Genomic DNA, 24,250 nt, shown 5'->3' with positions numbered 1-24,250 from the left:
GAAGATGTCTGCGGGAAGATTGCGGGTAGTGTGGTCACCATCAATGGTGAAATTGTGAGTGAGGTTCCTGCGACACGCTTCCCAGAATTCAGTGTATCCTTCTCACTTGAGTAACTGGACGCTGCTCTGGTCACATGCAGGCGCTCATTGTCGCCAGGACCGGATGGTATCACCTACGCTGCTTTATGCCACCTAGGTGAAGATTGCCGAGGTAAACTTCTGGAATGTTACAAGAAGTCATGGAATGATAGCGTCGTTTCTGAGTGGTGGATGCCCAGCCGCTTGATGCCACTCCTCAAGCCTGGAAGGTCACCACTTGACCTAGTATCCTACCCACCCATCGCGATGTCCAGCTGTCCAGTCGCGATGTCCAGTCGGGAAAGTCATGGAAAGAATGATCCTGACATGCCTAGAGTGGTATCTTGAGCGCCACAACATATACCCCGGAGCCATGGCTGGGTTTAGAAGAGGCCACTCTTCTGCGATTCGTTGATGATATTGCCTTGCTTAGTAACTCAGGGGACGAATTGTAATGCATGCTCATTAACCTGGACAGGCAACGCAGAAGGGTGGGTCTAAAAATTAATCTGCAGAAAACTCATGTTTAACAGTCTCGGAAGAGAACAGCAGTTTACGATAGGTAGCGAGGCACTGGAAGTGGTAAGGGAATACATCTACTTAGGGCAAGTAGTGACCGCGCACCCGAATATGAGACTGAAATAATCAGAAGAAGAAGAATGGACTGAGGTGCGTTTGGCAGGCATTCTCAGATCATGAACAGCAGGTTGCCATTATCCCTCAAGAGAAAAGTGTATAACAGCGGTGTCTTACCAATACTCACCTACGGGTCAGAAACCTGGAGGCTTACGAAAAGGGTTCTACTTAAATTGAGGACGACGGAACGAGCTATGGAAAGAAGAATGATAGGTGTAACGTTAAGGGATAAGAAGAGAACAGATTGGGTGAGGGAACAAACGCGAGTTAATGACATCTAAGTTGAAATAAAGAAAAAGAAAGGGGCATGGGCAGGTCATGTAATGAGGAGGGAAGATAACCGCTGGTCATTAAGGGTTACGTACTCGATTCCAAGAGAATGGAAGCGTAGTAGGCGGCGGTAGAAAGTTAGGTGGGGGGAATAGATTAAGAAGTTTGCAGGGACAACATGACCATAACTAGCACATGACCGGGGTAGTTTGAGAAGTATAGGAGAGGCCTTTGCCCTGCAGTGGGCGTAGCCAGGCTGATGATGATGATGATGACTCTTCTCGTCATGGACCTCGAGGCGTCTGTGCAACAAAAAAGCACCTCTAAAGTATATCGGCTGCACTTTTCCCCGATGTGAAAGCTGCCTATGATAATCTAATGCAAGAAGCCATGCTTTCTGCCCTAGAAAATCATAGAATTGGTGGACGAATGTTTCAGTTGCTTCGGAGCTATCTATTCAAAAGATCCTTCTTTGCGCAAAGTGCGGATGGCCGAACCACTGACCATTAATTACACTTGCCATGGCGTCCCACAGGGCGGGATTCTTGGCCCTACTTTGTTCAACGTTGCAATCATTGGACTTGCCGGTGTGGTACTACGTGCAGTCAACCTTTCCATATATACGTGGGCCAGGGCAGTTACACGTCGCCAGGTGCGTGCATGGCTCCAAAAAGCAGTGACCCTTACATCGTCGTACCTGCGTCCTCAAGGCCTCAGCATTTTGACAAAGAAGTGCGCCTTAATCGCTTTTATCCACAAGCCCATGACCTGGTACCCCATTTCTATTGACCACCAAACAATTTCATATGCAAAATCTCACCGATTCCTAGGCGTTATTACAGACAGAAACCTTTCATGGAGCTACCGCATCTCATACTTGAAGAAGAGGCTTACCTCTGTGGACCCTATACTAAGGTTTTTTGTAGGTAAAAAGTGGGCCACGTCCGTGGCATCTATGCTTCAACTATACAGGATGCTCTCCCTAGGATACTTCCGATCTAGCACACCAGGTCTGTCCAGTGCTAACAAAACTAACGTCCATGTCCTCCAGAGCATTCAAGGCCAAGTCATTCGAACATGATTGGGGCTACCTCGATGTGGTTTAACCGTAGCAACAATTGCCTACGTAATAGACCACCAATAACGACTTCTTATGTGTCGACGAAATCCAGGCGTGTGTTTGCCATACATCCAGAGTTCCTGAACGCAATCTCGCTCGCTTGCCTGTGAAAAGACCCAAGGCAGTGTTTTCCAGATTAGTTTCGGCTTCTTGTGATTGAGGTACTCACCCCCAGCAAGAAGGCCATCCCCTCCGTGGTACTTGAAAAAGCCTCCTCTGTACCTTGCTGTTCCAGTAATTGCGAAGAAGGCTAGCCTCACCACCGTGGCTCTGAAGCAGGTCACACTGGAACTTTTACATTGTTCGTACGCTAACCGAATCCATGTTTACACGGACGGTTCCGTCTCAGAAAATGCAACGGGCGCCATTGTTATACCATCTGAATCTGTCATCATCAAGTTTAAGTCTGCACACGTCACGACATCTACAGGTTCCGAATGGGCCGCTCTTCACGCTGCTGTGCAATACATTGAAAAAGAACCGCCTCAAAAATGAGTTAACAAAGTGGTAATTACGACCAGTTGGTGACCCAAATTGCCATTGCGTTTGGGAACGAGGACATGATATGATCTTTCAGTGGCTGCTGGGACATTGTGGCATCGTTGGTAATCACCTCACCGATGACGCTGCCGGACGTGTCCAGGCTGGAGCACTGACAATCCTTATACGTTTATGGAGACTAGACGCTGCAAGAAAGCGCGTACCATCACGTTGAAGACTCACATACACCACGGAACCCTAACCGTCGATTATACAGCTTCCGCCCAACAAGGAAACTGAACTTACGAGCAAACCTTTCACACCATACGCAACACTGCTGTGTCGGCTGTGGATAGGAGTAGCATTCACTAACTCCTACAACTATCGTATTGGAATGGCGGACTCAGCAATGTACGCTAAGTGCAAGGATGAAGGGAAGCATCAATTATTTTCTGTGCCACTATTCTCGCTTCAATAATCAACGTCAAACTCTCCAGGGTGCCTTGAATAGAATGGATGATAGACAATGTACAGAAGCAAAGGTCTCGGGAGCCTGGCTTCACAGTTCATCAGCCCAGAAAGCCATTCGAGCGCTTCTTCGGTACCTGAAAGCAACAGACTTGAGTGCCCGACTGTAGACGTGCTTCACATAGCTTACTTCACGTCAATGTGCGATATGGACTCACGTCTTCTATCTCTCTCTTTATTCCACTGCCCTTTCCTACTCCCCACGTGTAGAGTAGCAAACTTGACTTATTTGGGTTAACCTCGCTGCCTTTCCTTCCTCCGTTCTATCTCTCTGTCTACACAAAACACATAACGACATATAATAACGCCAGACATGAGCTACACGCATAAAACATATTATACAGCCTGAGGTGTTCACCTAAAATGTAATAGTGGGGTCAACCACGATACGTTTAGTAAAAACCCAATACATTTGTTTTTCCCCCCAAACAAAGATTTTAAAAACCACAAGTGCTATTTTCTGCAGCGCTATTGTTGGTCATGGGCCAAGTATTTTTTTCAGAATGGAAGACCTTCTCATGTTTTAATTTCCAGTTGATTTTTAAGGGCTCTTTCAATTTGATTTTATGCATTTTTACCCGTCCCTCGAATGGCCTACCCCAGTAAGAGCAAGAGAGCAACTTTTGAGCCAGACCCGAAGGGAAGACAGAATCGGAAAGTAGAGGAGTCGTTACGAAATGTGCCACCTCAACTGCAAAGTTCATTTAGATGCTTAACTATCACCGCAAACGATGAAAATCGATCTTAACATCAGCATTATAGCAAAGTAGCGCCGCATACCCTGAGATCAGCTTTTGACCATATTTCTCCAGTACCCCAAGTCAGCCCCCTCTCGAGTTGTCTAAGAAAACACAATGCACAAAGTTGATATTTAATGCAAACCAGCATGCTATCTCTGAAGATACTGTTCTGATGATTCTCTCCTTTAGTGTGGGCTTTTTGATTGTAAAGGAGCGCTTTTTGAAATTATCTGTCCACTTATTGGCCAGAAATTATCTGGTCACCCCAGTATAAGCCAGGCTATTCTAATAAGAAATTCGATTACAGTAAGAAAATGATAGCTTTTGACAAGCAGCACTTAATTTAACGTCTCCAATCAAGGCAATAGCCCCTGTCTCGATTTGAGTTGAGTTTTTGTTGCAAGTTGTTGCGATTTTATTATTTTTCTTAGTATAGCAGTTACCCATTTACGAGCAAGGAGTACTCGGAACTGTCGCGAAAGCGCGCTCACTTGGTGTGCCGGTCTTGACTGTAATCCTAAACCAAGCTGAAGCCCTCGTGAATCCTCGAACTACGTCACGGAGCCTCTCTAGCTGGCCTAACTGCGAGGCTTGACTTTGTAGTGATTCTGGCGCTCTCGATTTCGGTTTTACCTGAACTGAGGTTCGGAATTTGAAGATCTGCCGGTATAGCAAGTTAGGGGTCCTCTTTAGGTTATAAAAAAAATGAGGTTGCGGGACACCTCGATTGACTCCACATTTGTGATATAAAAATCTGCCCCCTATGCTGTAATATAAAGCTTCACAAATTCCCATGAGTTATTGTTCTTAAACTTACACTAATAGCGACAAAGCAACAAAACATGCCTGCTTCGCCTTGCAACTCATCTGACGAAACGGCACGCGCACTACGCTCATAGCCTTATTTAAAAAAGAAAAATCAGTATAGTGCAAAAAAAATTGGCAGAACACATCTCTCATGTCTGTCCCTGTAAGCGAAGCTTCTTTAGTTTTGGGAAACGGCGCATTGAAACAGAACACATGTACAATGTCCAGGTCTCCTTATTTAGAAATTATGACACGTCCATGCTTTCGGGTCGTTTACTTTATTGGCCCGTTGCGGTAGCGCATTGGCTATGGTGTTGCACTCGTGAGCTCGAGGTCATGGGTTCGATCCTGGTCGAGGCGGTGACACTTCGATGGGGGTGAAATGCTAAAATGGTCATTTACATTGTTTTATGTGCGCGTTAAAGAACCCCAGACGGCGGCGTGCCTCATAATAAAAACCGCAGAGCTTAAATGATTAATTTATATTTTCTTGTCACAATACTATATTACTATATACAAGACTATATGACGTCAGAAGGAACCTGAGCAGTCGATAGAGGTTCAATAAAATTTATGCCACCGTGCGGGAGTAATACTATGAAAGCTTGGCTTAAAGCACACCCTATATAACTAGACGGGAATACAAGAGCGGAAGCTTGCCTGACAGGCAGGCTTTATTTTCCCCTTTATTATAGCTACGGAAGCGGTTCTGACAGCATTGCTCGACTATTTTAAAAACTGCATGACCTCTAAGATTTGCCGAGTTTCTAAGAACACTGACTGCGCCAAAGTTCAAGCATTTTGACACCCCAAAGGCAGAGCTCGCAGCACTGTTCCTCAACACGGTGGACGTGTGCACAGTGCCCAAGGAAACATCCACAGAAGGTCTAAGAAACTTCCGGACCAGGCTCAAGACCTTATTCAAGAAGATCTGGTGTTCTTAAACAAACACCAAGTTATCCTTTCCAGCGAACGCAGCCGCTTCAAGCTTCAAATCGTCAAGAAAAGCCTTGCGCTCTGAGACGGACGCTTGGTATTCAACAGAGCAATGTTTCATGTTACGACGGGTGTGAAAGAACTAGCACACTGGTCACGTCGTTTGTCCTATCTTGAGCTGTCATGCAGCGCTGACAGCGGGCCAATGCGGGGCAGTAAGAAAGTATGTGTCCGCCAGAGTCCCTTGGTCACTAGCTTCACGGATACCGCAATGAACTAAAATACATATACAGTCACTCTTAATAGTTTTCAGCTTCTTTCAGAGTTGGCCTGTATACTTTAACGTATACAGTGAGCATACGTTTCCGGACACACCGACGTGCGATATAAGCCATTGAAAGTCCAGACAGTAGTTTAACTTGCTTGGCGGTTTTGTGCTGCGCAATGACTGCTGAAAACAAATATCGTGCGGAACTGCGGCGCTTCGTGTCCTGGCTTGAAATCGAATTATATGGGGACTAGCTGAACTAGGCCGAGTTTAAATTTATCTAAGGCTGCTTTGATGACGACACTTTTCTGCACCGTCGAAGGAACAACTCGTTCAAGATGAGCGGTCACTGACATCTTAGGGACCGTTATCACTAACACCACGACACAAGCTTCGCGTTCAGCATTAAAAGGGCCACCGGTAATATACCAAAAAAATTGGCAGAGGCTTAGCTTGGCTAAGCCTAGTGGATTGCGAAAGCAATCTTCTGTTCAGGTTGTACAGTTCCATACTGCTCATCGAACGTGTAGATGCAGTCTCGTCGCCATTTAAAGCATCCATAAGGCTTGCTGTCGAACGATCAGGTGTCGCCAAAGTCGCGTCAGCATTGAGAGCATGCATGATACTTGTAGATGCACCCAGATCAAGAGATGTTGAACGCATTCGCCTGGCTGCATAATATGCACGCCGTTTAGCTAAACGTTGTTCCCGCTCTTCATCCGTTTCTTCCGCACGCCGCCGCTTCTTCGCTGCAGCACATCGTTGCAGCTTCACCATATACACATCATCCGACATACCGTGGAGGATTCGCTGGGACGACTGTGACGAGCCGAGTTGGGGGGCCGCTTTTCCACAGCTGGCATGACGTCACGTAGAGCGAGCGCCTCCCCCATGGCAGCGGCGCGTGGAGGATTCGCTGGGACGATCGCGACGAGCCGAGTTGGGGGGGCCGCTTTTCCACAGCTGGCATGACGTCACGTAGAACGAGCGCCCCTCGCGGCAGCGGCGCACAGCTGCAGCATGGAGGATTCGCTGGGACGATCGCGACGAGCCGAGTTGGGGCCCGCTTTTCCACAGCTGCTATGACGTCACACATCATCATCATCATCAGCCTAGTTACGCCCACTGCAGGGCAAAGGCCTCTCCCATACTTCTCCAACTACCCCGGTCATGTACTAATTGTGGCCATGTTGTCCCTGCAAACGTCTTAATGTCATCCGCCCACCTAACTTTCTGCCGCCCCCTACTACGCTTCCCTTCCCTTGGAATCCAGTCCGTAACCCTTAATGACCATCGGTTATCTTCCCTCCTCATTACATGTCCTGCCCATGCCCATTTCTTTTTCTTGATTTCAACTAAGATGTCATTTACCCGCGTTTGTTCCCTCACCCAATCTGCTCTTTTCTTATCCCTTAACGTTACACCTATCATTCTTCTTTCCATAGCTCGTTGCGTCGTCCTCAATTTCAGCATAACCCTTTTCGTAAGCCTCCAGGTTTCTGCCCCGTAGGTGAGTACTGGTAAGACACAGCTGTTATACACTTTCCTCTTGAGGGATAGTAGCAACCTGCTGTTCATGATTTGAGAATGCCTGCCAAACGCACCCCAGCTCATTGTTATTCTTCTGGTTATTTCAGTCTCATGATCCGGATCCGTGGTCACTACCTGCCCTAAGTAGATGTATTCCCTTACCACTTCCAGTGCCTCGCTACCTATCGTAAACTGCTGTTCTCTTCCGAGACTGTTAAACATTACTTTAGTTTTCTGTAGATTAATTTTCAGACCCACCCTTCTCCTTTGCCTCTCCAGGTCAGTCAGCATGCATTGCAGTTGGTCTCCTGAGTTACTAAGCAAGGCAATATCATCAGCGAATCGCAAGTTGCTAAGGTATTCTCCATCAACTTTTATCCCCAATTCTTCCCACTCCAGGTCTCTGAATACCTCCTGTAAACATGCTGTGAATAGCATTGGAGATATCGTATCTCCCTGTCTGACGCCTTTCTTTATTGGGATTTTCTTGCTTTCTTTGTGGAGGATTACGGTGGCTGTGGAACCGCTATAGATATCTTCCAGTATCTTTACCTATGGCTCATCTACACCCTGATTCCGTAGTGCCTTCATGACTGCTGAGGTATCGACTGAATCAAACGCTTTTTCGTAATCAATGAAGGCTATATATAAGGGTTGCTTATATTCCGCACATTTCTCTATCACCTGATTGATAGTGTGAATATGGTCTATTGTTGAGTAGCCTTTACGGAATCCTGCCTGGTCCTTTGGTTGACAGAAATCTAAGGTATTCCTGATTCTATTTGCGATTACCTTAGTAAATACTTTGTAGGCAACGGACAGTAAGCTGATCGGTCTATAATTTTCCCCTATAATTTTCCCCTATAATCGTCCCCTTTCTTATGGATTAGGATTATGTTAGCGTTCTTCCAAGATTCCGGTACGTTCGAGGTCATGAGGCATTGTGTATATAGGGCGGCCAACCTTTCTAGGACAGTGTTCCCACCATCCTTCAACAAATCTGCTGTTACCTAATCCTCCCCAGCTGCCTTCCCCCTTTGCATAGCTCCCAAGGCGTTCTTTACCTCTTCCGGTGTTACTTGTGGGATTTCAAGTTCCTCTAGACTATTCTCTCTCACCTTATCGTCGTGGGTGTTACTGGTACTGTATAAATCTCTATAAAACTCTTCAGCCACTTGAACTATCTCATCCATATTACTAACGATATTGCCGGCTTTGTCTCTTAACGCACACATCTGATTCTTGCCTATTCCTAGTTTCTTCTTCACTGCTTTTAGGCTTCCTCCGTTCCTGAGAGCCTGTTCAATTCTATCCATATTATAGTTCCTTATGTCCGCTGTCTTACGCTTGTTGATTAACTTAGAAAGTTCTGCCAGTTCTATTCTAACTGTAGGGTTAGAGGCTTTCATACATTGGCGTTTCTTGATCAGATCTATCGTCTCCTGCGATAGCTTACTGGTTTCCTGTTTAACGGCGTTACCACCGACTTCTATTGCGCACTCCTTAATGATGCCCATAAGGTTGTCGTTCATTGCTTCAACAGTATGGTCCTCTTCCTGGGTTAAAGCCGAATACCTGTTCTGTAGCTTGAAACGGAATTCCTCTAGTTTCCCTCTAACCGCTAACTCATTTATTGGCTTCTTATGTACCAGTTTCTTCCGTTCCCTCCTCAAGTCAAGGCTAATTCGAGTTTTTACCATCCTATGGTGACTGCAGCGCACCTTGCCGAGCACGTCTACATCTTGTATGATGCCAGGGTTCGCGCAGAGTATGATGTCGATTTCATTTCTAGTCTCACCATTCGGGCTCCTCCACGTCCACTTTCGGCCAACCCGCTTGCGGAAAAAGGTATTCATTATCCGCATATTATTCTGTTCTGCAAACTCTACTAATAACTCTCCTCTGCTATTCCTAGAGCCTATGCCATATTCCCCCACTGACTTGTCTCCGGCCTGCTTCTTGCCTACCCTGGCGTTGAAATCGCCCATCAGTATACTGTATTTTGTTTTGACTTTACCCATCGCCGATTCCACGTCTTCATAGAAGCTTTCGACTTCCTGGTCATCATGACTAGATGTAGGGGCGTAGACCTGTACAACCTTCATTTTGTACCTCTTATTAAGTTTCACAACGAGACATGACACCCTCTCGTTAATGCTATAGAATTCCTGTATGTTACCAGCTATGTTCTTATTAATCAGGAATCCGACTCCTAGTTCTCGTCTCTCTGCTAAGCCCCGATATCACAGGACGTGCCCGCTTTTTAGCACTGTGTATGCTTCTTTTGGCCTCCTAACTTCACTGAGCCCTATTATATCCCATTTACTGCCCTCTAATTCCTCCAATAGCACTGCTAGACTCGCCTCACTAGATAACGTTCTAGCGTTAAACGTTGCCAGGTTCATATTCCAATGGCGGCCTGTTGACGCTAAAGGTCAATGGTGGTTTCTCCGGGACGACGGCCAAGAGCGGAAACCTCGAGCAGTATTGCTTTCGCAATAAAAATGGTGTTTATACCTTTTCTCCGTGTTCTTGAGCGTCATGTATTAGTTTCCGCTGCAGATGTACTACGGTATAAAACACTTGGTTCAAATGCCAGAGTTATACGCATACTGTTGTACTATTCTTTAGGTAGTAATGATAAGTGCACACATTAGAGATTATGGTTAGTGTTGAAAGCTGCGTGCAGGTTCACAATGGAAATTGGACGGCCGTGCGCCATGGAGTCTCGGAATAACGTTGAGGCATCGCACAATCCCCGATACCACACAAACCACAGGACGCAGCTTCATCTAGTAGGCGAGCATGACCCCAAGAATGCATGGTTGTCTCGGCTGCTTGATTAGTTTGCTTTCGAGGCTGAGTATCAATCACACTTCACTTCTTAGTCCAAGGAACAAAATAAAACCAAGTTTTTCCACTGGTATGTACTTTCAGCATACATTAAAACGCGAACAAATCGAAAACACCCAAAGTACATTACTTCGTCACCCAGGTTCGCCTGTGTTTTAGCCACGGCTTATTTAGGCTTCAAAACGTAAGTCTGGGACTCGGCAGTCAGCACAGCATACATAGAAACCGGGCACTGAATTTCTGCACTTTGCACTCCCATCTAATTACACCTGACGACTGTTGTGATCAGTTCTAATTATTATTTTTTGATGGTTCGTATTTTAATTTTCCTTGATGGTACAATGTATGCATTCTAACGGACGTGTGGTAAGCCTTAGTCGTTAGGATGTTCCGTTGCGTTATCGTTCTTACATTTCATGTTCGTAGCCACTAAACAAAACTCAAATTTTGTCAGCGTATATCGATACGGAAACAGACTCAAACACTGTATTTTCGACACTCGCTGTATTTGTTGACCTCTTCAAGCAGTGTTGCAAGATAAGAGTATCCCGCATTTGGGAAGCGGCGTTAACTTTATTTCCGTTTTGAATGCTCCGTCATGACATCTTTATGTTCGCTCATTCATAGCTGCTGTAGTACATGCATAATTAGAGTGAACGAGGCACTTTATTTCTCTGTCTCTCCGCAAGCACCGATTCATTAAAAAATATGTATATTTAAAATTCCGCCGATTATGATTTCATTCAGAATATAGCCGAATGTGTCTGCCGGATAAAATCAAGGCACGCTTTGATGCTTTCCGTTCCTTCGCTTCGAAAAAATATTCGGCATTTTTGATTATGCGGTGATATCCATAAATAACCCCTAGGAAGCATAACAGAGTATTCATTAGAAGCTCAACACGTCATGTTTCTGGAGAACATCATTGCGATGACGAAGGCTGCTTCGGGATTGCTAGTGCTAAATACTTATGAGTAATCTATTTGCCCAGCAACACTCAAACACAAGCTGTGGGAGTGCAATGTAGTTATAGGAGGGATAGCAGTTACTCCGGAGACCCTGTCGTCTAGGCGGGCCGCCGCTCTGCGCAGCTCAGACCTCGGAATCCAGACGTGGGCAGTCCAGCAAGCCCATGAGGCGGCTTTGAGGCAGGGCCTTGACGTTCCCCCGGGGGAGACCTGAGCCCGGGTCACGTTAAACCTTGCCGGACGTACAAGAAAGTTGTATCCATCCATCCATCTATTTGCAAATTTAATTTCCAATCTTTGCCCTTCACACTGCTTTTCACTGTATTTGTGTGGCAGCTTCATAAATCAATATTAAATGGTTGTTTAAGACGCGCACCAAAAGAGAAAACACAACATACAGGACTATTTCTAGCTCCTCAGTATGTTCCTGCTTGATCATTCTGCGCTGTCTCCGACCGCTTTTGCGGGGCATTTTCTAGTTTAGACGGAATAAATGTTCTATAGAGTGTAAGTTTAAGCGAACAAGAAACCATATAAACGTTATTGGGAGGTAGCTAAGAATACTGTTAGCATAATTAAAAACATACCAGAATGCATATCTGTAGTAAAAATGGCCTAAAGAGGACATCAAAAAATATAGGCATGCAGCCCTGTGTTACGCACGTATACTGCAGCAATGAGTTGGCGCATATGTCGTCTCTTATTCCAAGGGCTTTGTGCTATCCAGTGCTATAAATCTGACGTTCTGCCTTAAAATTAAATTATGGGGTTTTACGTGCCAAAACCACTTTCTGATTATGAGGCACGCCGTAGTGGAGGACTCCGGAAATTTCGACCACCTGGGGTTCTTTAACGTGCACCTAAATCTAAGTACACGGGTGTTTTCGCATTTCGCCCCCATCGAAATGCGGCCGCCGTGGCCGGGATTCGATCCCGCGACCTCGTGCTCAGCAGCCCAACACCATAGCCACTGAGCAACCACGGCGGGTACGTTCTGCCTTGAAACATTACGCTTGAGTTTGGCCTCCTTGAACCTCTTGGTAGTCGGTCTGTTACAGTTGCAAGTGCCGCGGACACAAGGTTTACGAGAAAGTCTGATTACTTTTCACTTAGCATTTATTCACATTTCCCACGCATTACACGGACCAGTAATCTTGTTAAGGTCAGCCTGTAGTAGTAATGGTTCAGTACTAGAATACATCCCGTAGTAAACTACACAGTAATCTGCGAAGATATGAATGAAAAAGGTAATACAACCATCTAAACGATTCATGTAGATGAGAAAAAGAATGGGCCCAAAGCCAGAAAATTAATACACACCCGAACTTATAGAACATAGAGAAGAATCCTATCTATTAGTAGTTACAAATTGCTGTCGGACAAACAAAATATGTCCTGTCCATGTAAGTGCGTAAGCGTCAAGATCAAATGCTTCATAAAAACCTAAAAACAGACAATATATACAATTATATAGTTTAAGAGTACAACGAGTTCACCACCAAAGAATATTCACTGCGCTTCACTAGAAAATGTGTTGCGAAAGCAATGCTGAAGAGATGTGAAAAGGGAATTCGCTTCAAGATCATTGGCGAGATAAGAATAAATAATATGCTGAACAATCTTACCAAGGACACTTGCTCATAATATTGCTCCGTAGTTTAATAGAGAATGGGTATCAATCGGTTTAAACGATGGCAGCCTTGCCCAGCCCACCTTCCAATCACAAGGCAATATACGAGTGTTGACAATTTCGGCGATCACTTCGTAATGAAATAGAAAAGAATAAACATCAGTATTTCTTAACTTTTCCGTCTTCACACCATGAACACTGCAGGATTAAAACAAATTTTATTTATAATGAGGCTAACGGCACAGCCATATTAAATTATTACGAGATGAATTATAGATCATTTCACGTTCCAATAATACGGGAGGTACATAACAGTCCTATACAGGGTGTCCCAGCTAACTTTAGCCTGAGTTTAAAAATATGCGAATGTCACGTAGCTGGGCAGAACCAAGGTAATGTTGTTTGCCGTCACTCAAAGATACTAAAATTATTTTTTTTATTCCCCCTAATTAGATAATTAGTCTTAATTATTTATATCATCTTCCCAAATATGATTAGATGAAAAGTGTGTAAGAAAATTGTGGGGCGACATGAAAAAAAAATTGGCTGAAGGCTTAGCTTGGTTAAGCCTGGAAGATTGCGAAAACAATACCCTTGGCTGCGCCTTGAATCGGCTGATGGTGTGGACATGGTTGCCCTTTGTTAAACTTATGGCTATACATCATCCGACATAGCGCAAGGCAGCGCGCCGACCACTGCGAGGAGCCGAGCTGTAGCCCCATTTATCCTCCTAGCATGACGTCACACCAGCGAGCGCCCTCTCTCGGTAGCGCCGCAGCAGCGGCGCGCAAGGCTTCGCCTCCACCATCGATGCCGCGAGCTAAGGCAACACCCTCTAGAGAACTTAAGGCCTTCTGGCTGACCCTCTCCCCTTGAGCTACGTCACGCGTAAGAGGCCAACATAGAAGTTCCGTGCAGCGCGCTGCGAAGCTACTAGGGGCGCACACGTGTTGAAACTTAAGCGCGGAAGATATACAATAGTTAACCCCGGTTATTCGGAGAAGAACGAGCGGACGACGGTGGAGACAACAATTCGATTAGTTCCAGGAACCCTGCAGCTCCCTGAATAGCTTCAAGGTTAAACAAGTCCCGGCATGCTCAGCCATGCTGCCGCATGCTTCCGAACGCACAATTTTTTTTTTTTTCTAGACGTGACCAGTGCATGCAGTCTCAACACTTGTGCTGTGCTTGTGATTGTGTGTACCGCAAGTCTTCATTGCCCCGGAATGTGGAGGGCCATGCCTAGATATGCCTAATAAGTGCTGCGTGCCCAGTTGCCGGAGCAATTACAAATCGGGGCAAAAAAATCACCTCTTCAAGTTTCCACAACACGAAGAAGCCCAGAGTGCCTGGATTAGGGCGATACCACGTGCAGACTTCATTGTATCACCGCACTCCAGGGTAAGATGTTCAGAGCTTCTTTAAATAGTTACTTTTGAAAAAATACGGGAAGGTTAATTGCTAAATTACAGAAAGTGCCTTTAAATCAGGAATGTTAGAATAAAATTTAGAACAACTTTTAACTTCTTTCTAGGTCTGTGAACTTCACTTCATTGAGGCCGACATCGTGCGGGAGGTCTCTCACCTCGACGACCTTACAGGGAACACCGTCCCAGCACCACTCTCACGCCTGCGTCTTCACCCAGGCGCAGTCCCATCAAAGTTTCCTCAATGTCCATCTTATCTTTCGAAGCCAATCACCTCGAGGGAGGATCCGGATTCCAAGCGCATGCGTCTTGAGGCTGCTTCAAAGAAGCAGCCTCAAGACGTCTGGTCTATACGTGGCGGGCTATGCCGTGTACGCTTCATTGAAAAAGCTCAACTGTTCGAAATGCAGGGACGTACTGACAGAGAAAAGGTTGACATCGGTCTCAGACTCGGATGGACGGTACGACCTCGTGAAACAACTTGACAGGGGAGGACTTGTCTATCCAGCTATATTTGCCGTCAACGCTGTCGCACACAACTACGTGGTTGTTAAGCAACTATCAGCGAAAGAGGAATTTATTAATCTGCCAAACCAACGTCGTTTAGTGACTGACCTCACGCTTGAACTGCTCGTCAGTGATGACTCCTCAGAGTTCCACGCTTGCGAGGATGGACATAAATGTGAATTTGTGTTAAGGCACCTTTTGTGGTGTAGCACGAATATTTTATTGAGGAATTACTGCTGCAAGATGAACGACAAAATATTGGATGCCAATGCAAAGGCAAGGAAGAGAAAAGCTGAAACTCTGCGCAATAAGGCAGCTCTTTCCTGGTAAATAGTTGCACGAACGTTTTATATTCCGTTTCTATACTTGTGTGAGTTGTTGTAAATTAGTGCACTGCTGTAATTAGTGCGTCGAAAGCGAAATTATTCGTTTAAGCATAATCCAGATTGGAAGAAATACATGTGTCCCCAATAAAATTGTTCATACGCAATTGTGAAGCTGATAGAGTGCGTTACATTCACCATTCCCATAAGAACCATAAGTACAAAAATATGGAAGAAAAAGCTTTTATGGATTCAATTTATTTGAAGTAATAGGTATGAGGTGTGGGGTATAATAAATCACTATTATTATTATAATGCACAAAAAAACGTACATTACAAAGACGACAAAGCGCGGCGCTATAAAAAGCTGCTGGCATCAATACATTCACAAGCTTTACAAAGCTGTTTTCTATCTGTGCCTCTAAATAAATGCTTTGTAAGGTGCCTGCTGCTCATTCCGCAGTTTCGACTGAAGAAAACGTGTGGAGTGGTCAATAAAAGCATACGGCTGCTAGGTGAACCAAGCCGCGATCCCTTCACTGAACCCGCATCCCCGAGCGTGCCGATGGCCTCTTGCCCGTGACGTCACTCGCCGAGCACTCCGGCCTTCTTGTCTAGGAGGTGTTGGGTGGGGCCCCGTCCACGGAGGAAGGAAACTAAGGAGAGGCCCTGACGTCACTCTTTGTGAAGCAAAAGTGAAGCCGGAATTTGGCGTTGCTCATGGCGATGCTCCGCCTTTTGGGCCACCCTCCTCTCTTGTTTACATCTCTCGCGAAACCACGCCGCGCTGCGCGTGGTGTCGCGCGCTCGCGCAACATCTGGCAGGGCACGGTGCAGGTAACACAGCGCAACAAGACACGGTGACTAACGCAAACCCGCCCACTCAGCGCCTTTGCCATGGCCCGAAACCTACCAGAGCAACACGTGTGAGCGCTCAAAACCATAAAAACGCCGCCATTGTGGCCCAAAAGGCGTGGCCATACAACAAAAAAAATAAAAAAGCAGCAAAAAAATGAGAACCTACTACGTCATTTCCGCCACACTTTTCTCCTAGCGCGCGGAGGGGGTAGGGCCTCTCCTTAGTTTCCTTCCTCCGTGGGCCCCGTCTCTCGGTCTGGCGTGACGTCACACGGTCACGGGACGCGCAGCTGTGTAAGGAGGCGCCACGACCACCGATGGGCCGAAAGTGCGAGCAGTATTGCTTTCGCAATAAAACTCCCGATACAGCTTTCTGTTGCTCAATACGTGCCACAAAAAAAAGTGTTTTTTTCCGACCGTGAAAGAAGTCCGTGAGTACACGCAAAGTGCCTAGAGTGGCCAGTCGCACGGCAATTTCGCATGTGTCCGCAACATCCACAACAAACACAATGTAGTAGGGCACGCTGAGTCACTCAGGGAGCCAGGCTTCATCGGCTGAACCACGATCGCTCGCTACAAAATTATGTTTCGACAACGATTTCCGCAGTGGGTATTGTTTAGTACTAGCTATCTATAGATGCAGCACCTGTCGCCTCTCGCGAGATTATAACTGAATGCGTTTGCGGCAACGTCTGGCGCAGCAATTGGAACTAAAGAAACTGCCTTTCTAAACTTTATATGATAGGGCTTGACCACGTGTGCACCGAATAGCCCTGAGTTTTCAAACTGCTTAGTTGCTCCTAATGCTTCATTTGCTGTTTCAATGAAGGAGCCTTTCAAATGAGCAGTTTAACGACAGAAACTTTCTAATATTGTGGATACTACGATGTGAACATTGTTTGATATTGTTGCGCGAAAGATGAGCCAGTAAGACGAGCAACTATTTACAGGTTATATTTACAGCAGCGGTTGAAGCGCTGACCGGTTAGATTCACAGCGCGAGCCCAGTTCGTTCTTCCTCCTATTTTCTCGAGTGATGGCGCCCACGCGCCTCGTTCCAACATTCAAATACCACAAGCGTGTAGCATAATCCCCCGGCGGCTGAAGCGACGTCCCGGAGAGTCTAAATGTCATCACAGGGAGAGTGATACTGCTTCAGTCGTGTAATGTGCACGATATCACTGGACTGGGAAGCAGGTGGGGTTTCAGGGGAGATCTCGTAGGTGACGGGAGCCATGGCACGAAGCACTCAGTATGGGCCTGTGTAACGAGACAGGAGTTTTTCTGACAGGCAGACGTGACGCGACGGAGACCACAGAAGCACCAAAGAACCAGGCTGGAAGTGCACGCCTAGGTGTCGACGGTCGTACAAACGCCTTTGACTCTCTTGGGATTTCAGAAGGCGGTCACGGGCAATTGCCCTTGCGTGGGCACAGCGGGCGATGGCGTCAAGTGCATATTCAATGGTCGATGCCGTGTGAACAGGGAGGGTTGTGTCGAGGGGCAGTGCTGGTTCTCGGTCGAACAGAAGGAAAAAAGGGGAATAACCGGCTGTGTCGTCGCGAGAGGAATTATAAGCAAATGTAAGAAACGGTAGAGCGAGGTCCCAGTCAGTGTGGTCTGAAGAGACATATTTCGCGACCATGTCTTTGAGTGCGATTGAGGCGCTCCCTGAGGCCATTTGTTTGCGGATGGTATGACGTAGATAGCTTGTGCATCGTGGCACAGGACTGCAGGATGTCCACGATAACTTTTGATAGGAATGTCCGGCCATGGTCTGTGAGAAGTCGCGGTGCTCCATGTAATAAAATCACGTCGGGTAGAAAAAAATCGGGGACATCTGTGGCGCAGATTGTAGTAAGCGCTCGGGTGATGGCGTAGCTCGTGGCGTAATCCGTGGCCATAGCGATCCACCTGTTCCCAGAAGTAGAAAAAGGAAAAGGGCCAAGTAAGTCCAAGCCAACCCGAAAGAATGGTTCCGCGGGAATGTCGAGTGGTTAAAGGTACCCAGCAGGGAGCGTCGATGGTGTCTTGCGTCGCTGGCATTTCTCACACGCAGCTACGTATCTTCGAACGGAGCGAGCTCGCCATGGCCAAAAGAAGCGCCGGCGGGTCCTGTCGTAGGTACGTGACACACCCAGGTGACAGGCAGTGGGGAGGTCATGAAGTTCGTGGAGAACAGCCGAGCGAAGGTGTTTAGGGATCAAAAGGAGTAATGCAGGGCCGTCGGGTTGAACGTTGGGGCGGTATAGTACCCCATCTTGAAGTGTGAATAAGCGAAGGGAACTGTCGGCAAGTGACGATTCCAGGCGGTCAATGATGATACGCACGGACGGGTCACGGCGTTGTTCGTCGGTGACATGGAGCAGTGGAAAAACAGAGAGAACACATGCGTCGGTGTCAGTATCAGACGTAGAGGTCGCGTCTTCGACTGGGTAGCGAGAGAGGCAATCTGCGTTCTGGTGTTGGCGTCCCGACTTGTAAGTCACTGTGTAGGGATATTCTTGTAGTCGGAGGGCCCAATGACCGAGCCGGCTAAGGATACTTGAGCGACGAAAGCCAACAGAGCACATGGTCTGTGATTACTGAGAAGTGCTTGCCATATAAATATGGGCGGAACATTGGAACAGCCCAGACGACAGCAAGACATTAGCGCTCGGTAATTGAATAGTTGCACTCTTCAGTTGTCAGGAGCCGGCTAGCGTAGGCTATAACGCGGTCGTGTCCGCGTTGGCGTTGCGATAAGACGGTACCGATCCCATAACCACTGGCATCGGTTCGGACCTCTGTAGGTGCGGACGGGTCAAAGTGGGCCAAGACCGGTGGATTGGTGGGAATCGTGATAAGGCGTGAAAATGCGGCAGCCTGAGGAGAATCCCACGTAAAAGGTACGTCTTTCTTCAGAAGTTGAGTGGGTGGTAGAGCGATTGCTGCGAAATGTTTCACAAATCGTCGGAAATAAGAACACAGCCCCACAAAACTCCGGACGTCTTTGACAGACTTAGGTACAGGAAAAGCCGTTACTACGCGAACCTTCTCGGGGTCGGGTTGTAGTCCGGAAGCATCGACGAGATGGCCAAGCACTGTAATCTGTCAGCGCCCGAAGTGGCACTTCGATTAGTTTAATTGGAGCCCAGCCTTGTGGAATACGTCAAGGACAGCTGCGACGCGCTCAAGGTGCGTCTCAAATGTAGAAGAGAACACAAGGACGTCGTCGAGGTAACAAAGGCAGGTTGACCATTTGAAACCTTGAAACAGAGAGTCGATCATCTGTTCGACCGTAGCGGGGGCATTCCATAAACCGAAAGGCATAACCTTGAATTGGTAGAGGCCATCGGGAGCGACGAAAGCGGTCTTTTCTTGGTCTTGCTCATCGACAGAAATCTGGCAAACACCAGATCGAAGGTCGATGGACGAAAAGTATTTGGCACCGTGAAGACAATCAAGAGCGTCGTCGATTCGTGGTAAAGGGTAAACGTCCTTTTTAGTAATTCGGTTTAGGTGGCGGTAATCAACGCAGAAATTTCACGTGCCAACTTTCTTTTTGACGAGCACGACCGGCGACGCCCAAGGAGTCGACGAGGGCTCAACAATGCCTCTGGCGAGCATCTTGTTTACTTCCTGCTGAATAACTTGCCGCTCTGCCATGAACACGCGATACGGTTGGCGGTGAATGGGAACAGCATCACCAGTGTTTATCCGATGCATAACAAGGGACGTCTGACCAAGTGGTCGATTGTCAGTGTCAAATATGTCGCGGTAGGAAAGCGAAAGGCGATATGGGCGGCTGCTTGGTCAGGTGCAAGGTCCGGAGTGACAATGGGACGTAATGGGCCAACGAGGTTCAAGGCATCCTGCGGGGAATCAGGAGGATGTATAGACGCGTCGGCTGCAAAAGCAGTGAGGTGGTCGTCTGTCACTGACCGGAGCGTGGCCACCGCTATGCCCTCAGGCAACACGTGCTTCGTCAAGCCAAAATTGATAACAGGGAGACACATCCGATTAGCGGCAAGGGTTACGACGGAGTGTGGCACAGAGATGTCGCGCGCCAGGGGGACATTACGATTAGGTGCAACGACATAGTCGCCATCAGGCACGGTTGCTGTTGAGGCCAATTCGACGAAGGTTAGCGCTTTTCGAGGTAAAACAAACGCTGTAGTGAAGAGGGTGTTGGGTTGCTCGGGGTGAACGTCTGAAAGAGGAAGAAGCTCGAGGCACAGCGTACCGGTGGCACTGTCGATGAGGGCAGAATGCGTCTTTAAAAAGTCGAGCCCGAAGATTAGGTCATGAGGGCAACTGGTCAGCACGGTGAACAGGAATGGAACTTGGCGGCCAGCAATTCCTATGCGAGCAGTGTACATACCCTTGACGGTAACAGTGGCGTCATAGTGACGCGCACGGCTCGAGTGATGGCAGGGGTGAGTGAGTGAGTGAAGAAACTTTGTTATGGATGCCTGCAGAACGGTTAGCCTTCCCCTGTTAGGGACGGATGGCAGGGGTAAGAACTTTATTGAGGCGACGACATAGGTTAGCGCTCATTGTGGACACTTGGGCTCCAGTATCAACTAATGCCGTCAACGGAACACCATCTACGTCTACTTCAATTAGGTTCGTGTTAGTGAAGAGTGTCAATGAAGGATTTGGACAGGACGAACGTGATGCAGCACTACCTCAAAGAGTTGCATGGCCTAGTTTTCCGTCCTAGAGGGCCCATAATTGGTCGGCGATGAATAGCGGCGTGGCTGGGGCGGCGGTGACCGATGGCGCTGAGGGAACGGCGAGCGAGCAGGACGACTGACATCGACGGATACGTCAGAGGAAGGAGGTATACGGCGTGGCCACTAACGGCGCGGGTAGTTATATAGACAAGGAGACGGGGAAACGGAGCTTGAAAACGGCGACGTCCAGGATGTGCGGCAGTGGCGTGCGACGTGGCCAATGCGGAGGCAACGGAAGCAAATGGGCTTGTCGTCCGGAGTTCTCCACTCGGTAGGGTGGCGGTATCTGGGAGTGGAATACAGGTCGCCGTAAGGCGTAGCAGTCGGCACCGGTCGGGCGTCAGGTCGGGAGACGGAGCAGGCAGCAGGAAAACATAGGTTTGCGAATTCTTGCCGCACAACTGCTTGAATGAGAGAGATCGTTCGGGCTGGTTGGTCAATGATGGGGTCAGGTGGGCGTGGATGGAACGGCGCAGGACTTGTAGCCTCGAGCTCGCGGCGAACAATACGTGTGACGTGCTCATTTAAGGGTGGTGAAGCGGTAAAGTCGACGCAAGATGACGTCGCAGCCGTGTTAGGGAGCCGGGAGAACTGTGGAATGACGCGGCGGCTTTTGGCGAGCTCAAAGCAGCGGCATTCCTTGACAATGACGTAGATTGTGGACACATTGTTGAAAACTAACAAGTTGAACGCGTCGTCCGCGATCTCTTTGAGTACGTGGCCGACTTTGTGAACCTCGGCCATTTTCTCGTTGACTTTCCGGCAAAGAGCGAGCACGTCTTGTATGTACGAGACATACGACTCAGTGGAAGACTGAACTCGGGTAGCAAGCTCTTTTCTAGCAGCTTACTGCCAACCGGTGGGATTTTCAAAGAGGTCGCTGAGCTTCTTGAAAGCATCCCAGCTAGAGATCTCGTCCTCGTGTGTCCGCAACCAGACACGAGGAGTTCCGCCCAAGTAGAATAGGACATTTGCTAGCATAATGGTAGGGTCCCAGCGGCTGTTTTGGCTAACGCGCTCATACAGGCTGAGCCAGTCCTCAACGTCGACATTATCTTGGCCGCAGAATATGCCAAGATCGCGGTGATTGGTTACCCTAACGTACGTTGCTGTCGGGGTTGCAGGAGTAGAAGGAGACGAGGTGTCGTCGCCGGGAGCCATGGCGGAAAGCAGGACGGTGCGGCTGCTTCGGAGCTCCGTCGCGAGGACGAGAAACGTTGTAGCTCCACCACAATGTCGCTAAGGACGAGTCAGTAAAACGAGCAACTCTTAACAGGTTATATTTACAACAGCGGTTGCAGCGCTGACCGGTTAAATTCACAGCGCGAGCCCAGTTCGTTGTTCCTCCTCTTTTCTCGAGTGATGGCGCCCACGCGCCTTGTTCAAACAATCAAATACCACACGCGTGTAGCAATATTAATGGTGAGAATGTTGTACATTACTTGCAAAATATTCGAAAAAAAATCGATATTTGATTCAATTCTCCTCTGGCACTGCTCGATTTATATTCCATTCGCTCTTAAAGATTACTATTGCGCGCGCGCGTGCGTGCGCGTGTGCGTGTGTGTGTGCGCGTGTACATGTGAGCGTGTGGTTTTGCGCGTACGTGTACGTGTGTGTGCATGTGCATGTGTGGTATTGCGTGTACGCATACGTTTGTGTCCGTGTCTGCGTGTCTGCATGTGCATGCGCACGTGTGGGATCGCGCGTGTGTGTGCGTGTGCGCGTCGGTGTGTGCGTGTGCGTGAACGTGAAGGGTGCGTGTGCGTATGTGGGCTTGCGTGGACGTGTGTGTGCGCGTGGGTTTGCGTGTGCATGTACGTGTGTATGCGTGTGCATTCCACTTGTGGTTTTGCATGTGCACGTGTGCATGTGCGCGTGTGTTTTTGCGTGTGCGTGTACGTGTGTGTGCGTGTGCGTGCGTGTGCGCGTGTGGTATTGCGTGTACGTGTGCGTGCCTTTGCGTGTGCGCGCGTGTGTGTGTACGTGTGCGCGTGTGGGTTTGCGTGTGCGTGTACGTGTGTGTGTGTGCGTGTGTGCGCGCGCGCGTGTGTATGTACGCATGTAGTTTTGTGTGTGTGTGTGTGTGTGTTCAATTCTGAAATTATACATCTTTCCTTAAATCAATAGTTTAAAAGTTTATTAGTGATATTTTGTTAATTATTATTCATATTTGTGATTACCGAGCAAAGCTGATGTTAGCCTTTGCTATGAGCATTGGTCAATAAATACAGTCACTTTGTCTCCGATCAACTACATATATAATCTGAAGCCAAAGACGGCAGAAACACGCCGTATAACAGAAAATGCAACATGGAAATTTTGACCCTTTGTTTTCGTTATTGTGGGAATTTGTCGCGATGCATACATACGCATAGTTGGAAATGAACAAAAGTGGCCGTCAAAATACACGCATACAGCCTTGTGTGATGCAGATACTGCAATAATACGGAATGTTGATGATGTGGTTAGCAGAATTTACATCTCAGTAGGAAACAAATGGTAAGGTTGTCAATGCATTCGCATTCATGGCGTTCTTCATTAATTTTAACGCGATAGCGTTATGGACCCCTTGTCGCAGAAAATCTGGAGTCGGCTGACGGCGCCCGGCGTCGAACGTCGTTTCAACAAAACGATTTTCGAGCCACCCATACCCAGGCCTTCCATGTAGCGCAAGGAAGTTACTGAACTAACTGAATTTTTCAAGCTAGAATGGGTAGAAAAATCATAAAGTACGCCTTACATTCTGTAGACATGATAGCGTCGAATTGTAATTTGAATATACGAGAAAACATAATTCTGTTACGCGAAAAGGCAAACCCCTTTTCCAGCGTTTCTACCATGCATAGACCGGCCACGGCATCCGCCATTTGTGGGCGCCGGCGTGTGAATATCTCGGACTCCACGGAGCGGCGCACGCGTTTCCTTGAAACACTTCCAGATGGCGCTCGCCTCCACCGCATCGCGGCGCACGCGAGAGGTCGCGTTTCTACCAGAAAGCCCGCCTTCGTGCATAGCGCTCGCCTTGAACGTTTCCCGGTAAATATTATGATTACATACACTGCAGCTGCCGGGAAGCGTGAGAAGCAGTCAGGGATCTTTTAACGCTATCGCGTACCACTCTTAAAGGCGAAGCTTAAGTGTCCTCCAAATTTTTTTGGTGGCTATCTATCTATCTATCTATCTATCTATCTATCTATCTATCTATCTATCTATCTATCTATCTATCTATCTATCTATATCTCTGTCAATGTAACCATTTATCTATCTATCTATGTTTGTACCTAACCGCTTTCCCGCCTACCTGGATCACTGGGGAGTCCGTGGTCGAATGAGTAGCGATCGGGCTTCTGTGCTGTAGCAACAGGTTTTGAAACCAACCATCGGACCAACTTGGGTCGCTGAGTATGTGGCACTGTGTACTACCTACGCGTTAGCAGGTACCGGCGCGCCACGCTTCACGTCTCGGAGGCCACGCGGAGGCTTCGCGGTGGCGGTGCTACATGGCGTACAGTGTTCTTAGGAAAGCGAGATATAGGAGTACCGCTTCAGTACACCCATCATACATAACTC

At 47.6% G+C, this 24,250-nt stretch overlaps 1 protein-coding gene across 5 annotated transcripts in view; it reads left to right on the top strand.

Moving 5' to 3' along the window:
• The window catches only part of LOC129380595 (uncharacterized), a 312,042-nt gene that overhangs the window by 177,193 nt on the left and 110,599 nt on the right, over nt 1-24,250 (top strand). The window lies entirely within an intron of this gene.

Source organism: Dermacentor andersoni, chromosome 1 (assembly GCF_023375885.2).
Source record: "Dermacentor andersoni chromosome 1, qqDerAnde1_hic_scaffold, whole genome shotgun sequence".
NCBI classification, from domain to species: domain Eukaryota; kingdom Metazoa; phylum Arthropoda; class Arachnida; order Ixodida; family Ixodidae; genus Dermacentor; species Dermacentor andersoni.
Note: the sequence above shows the minus strand (reverse complement) of the source record. Positions and strands in the feature narration are given on the sequence as shown.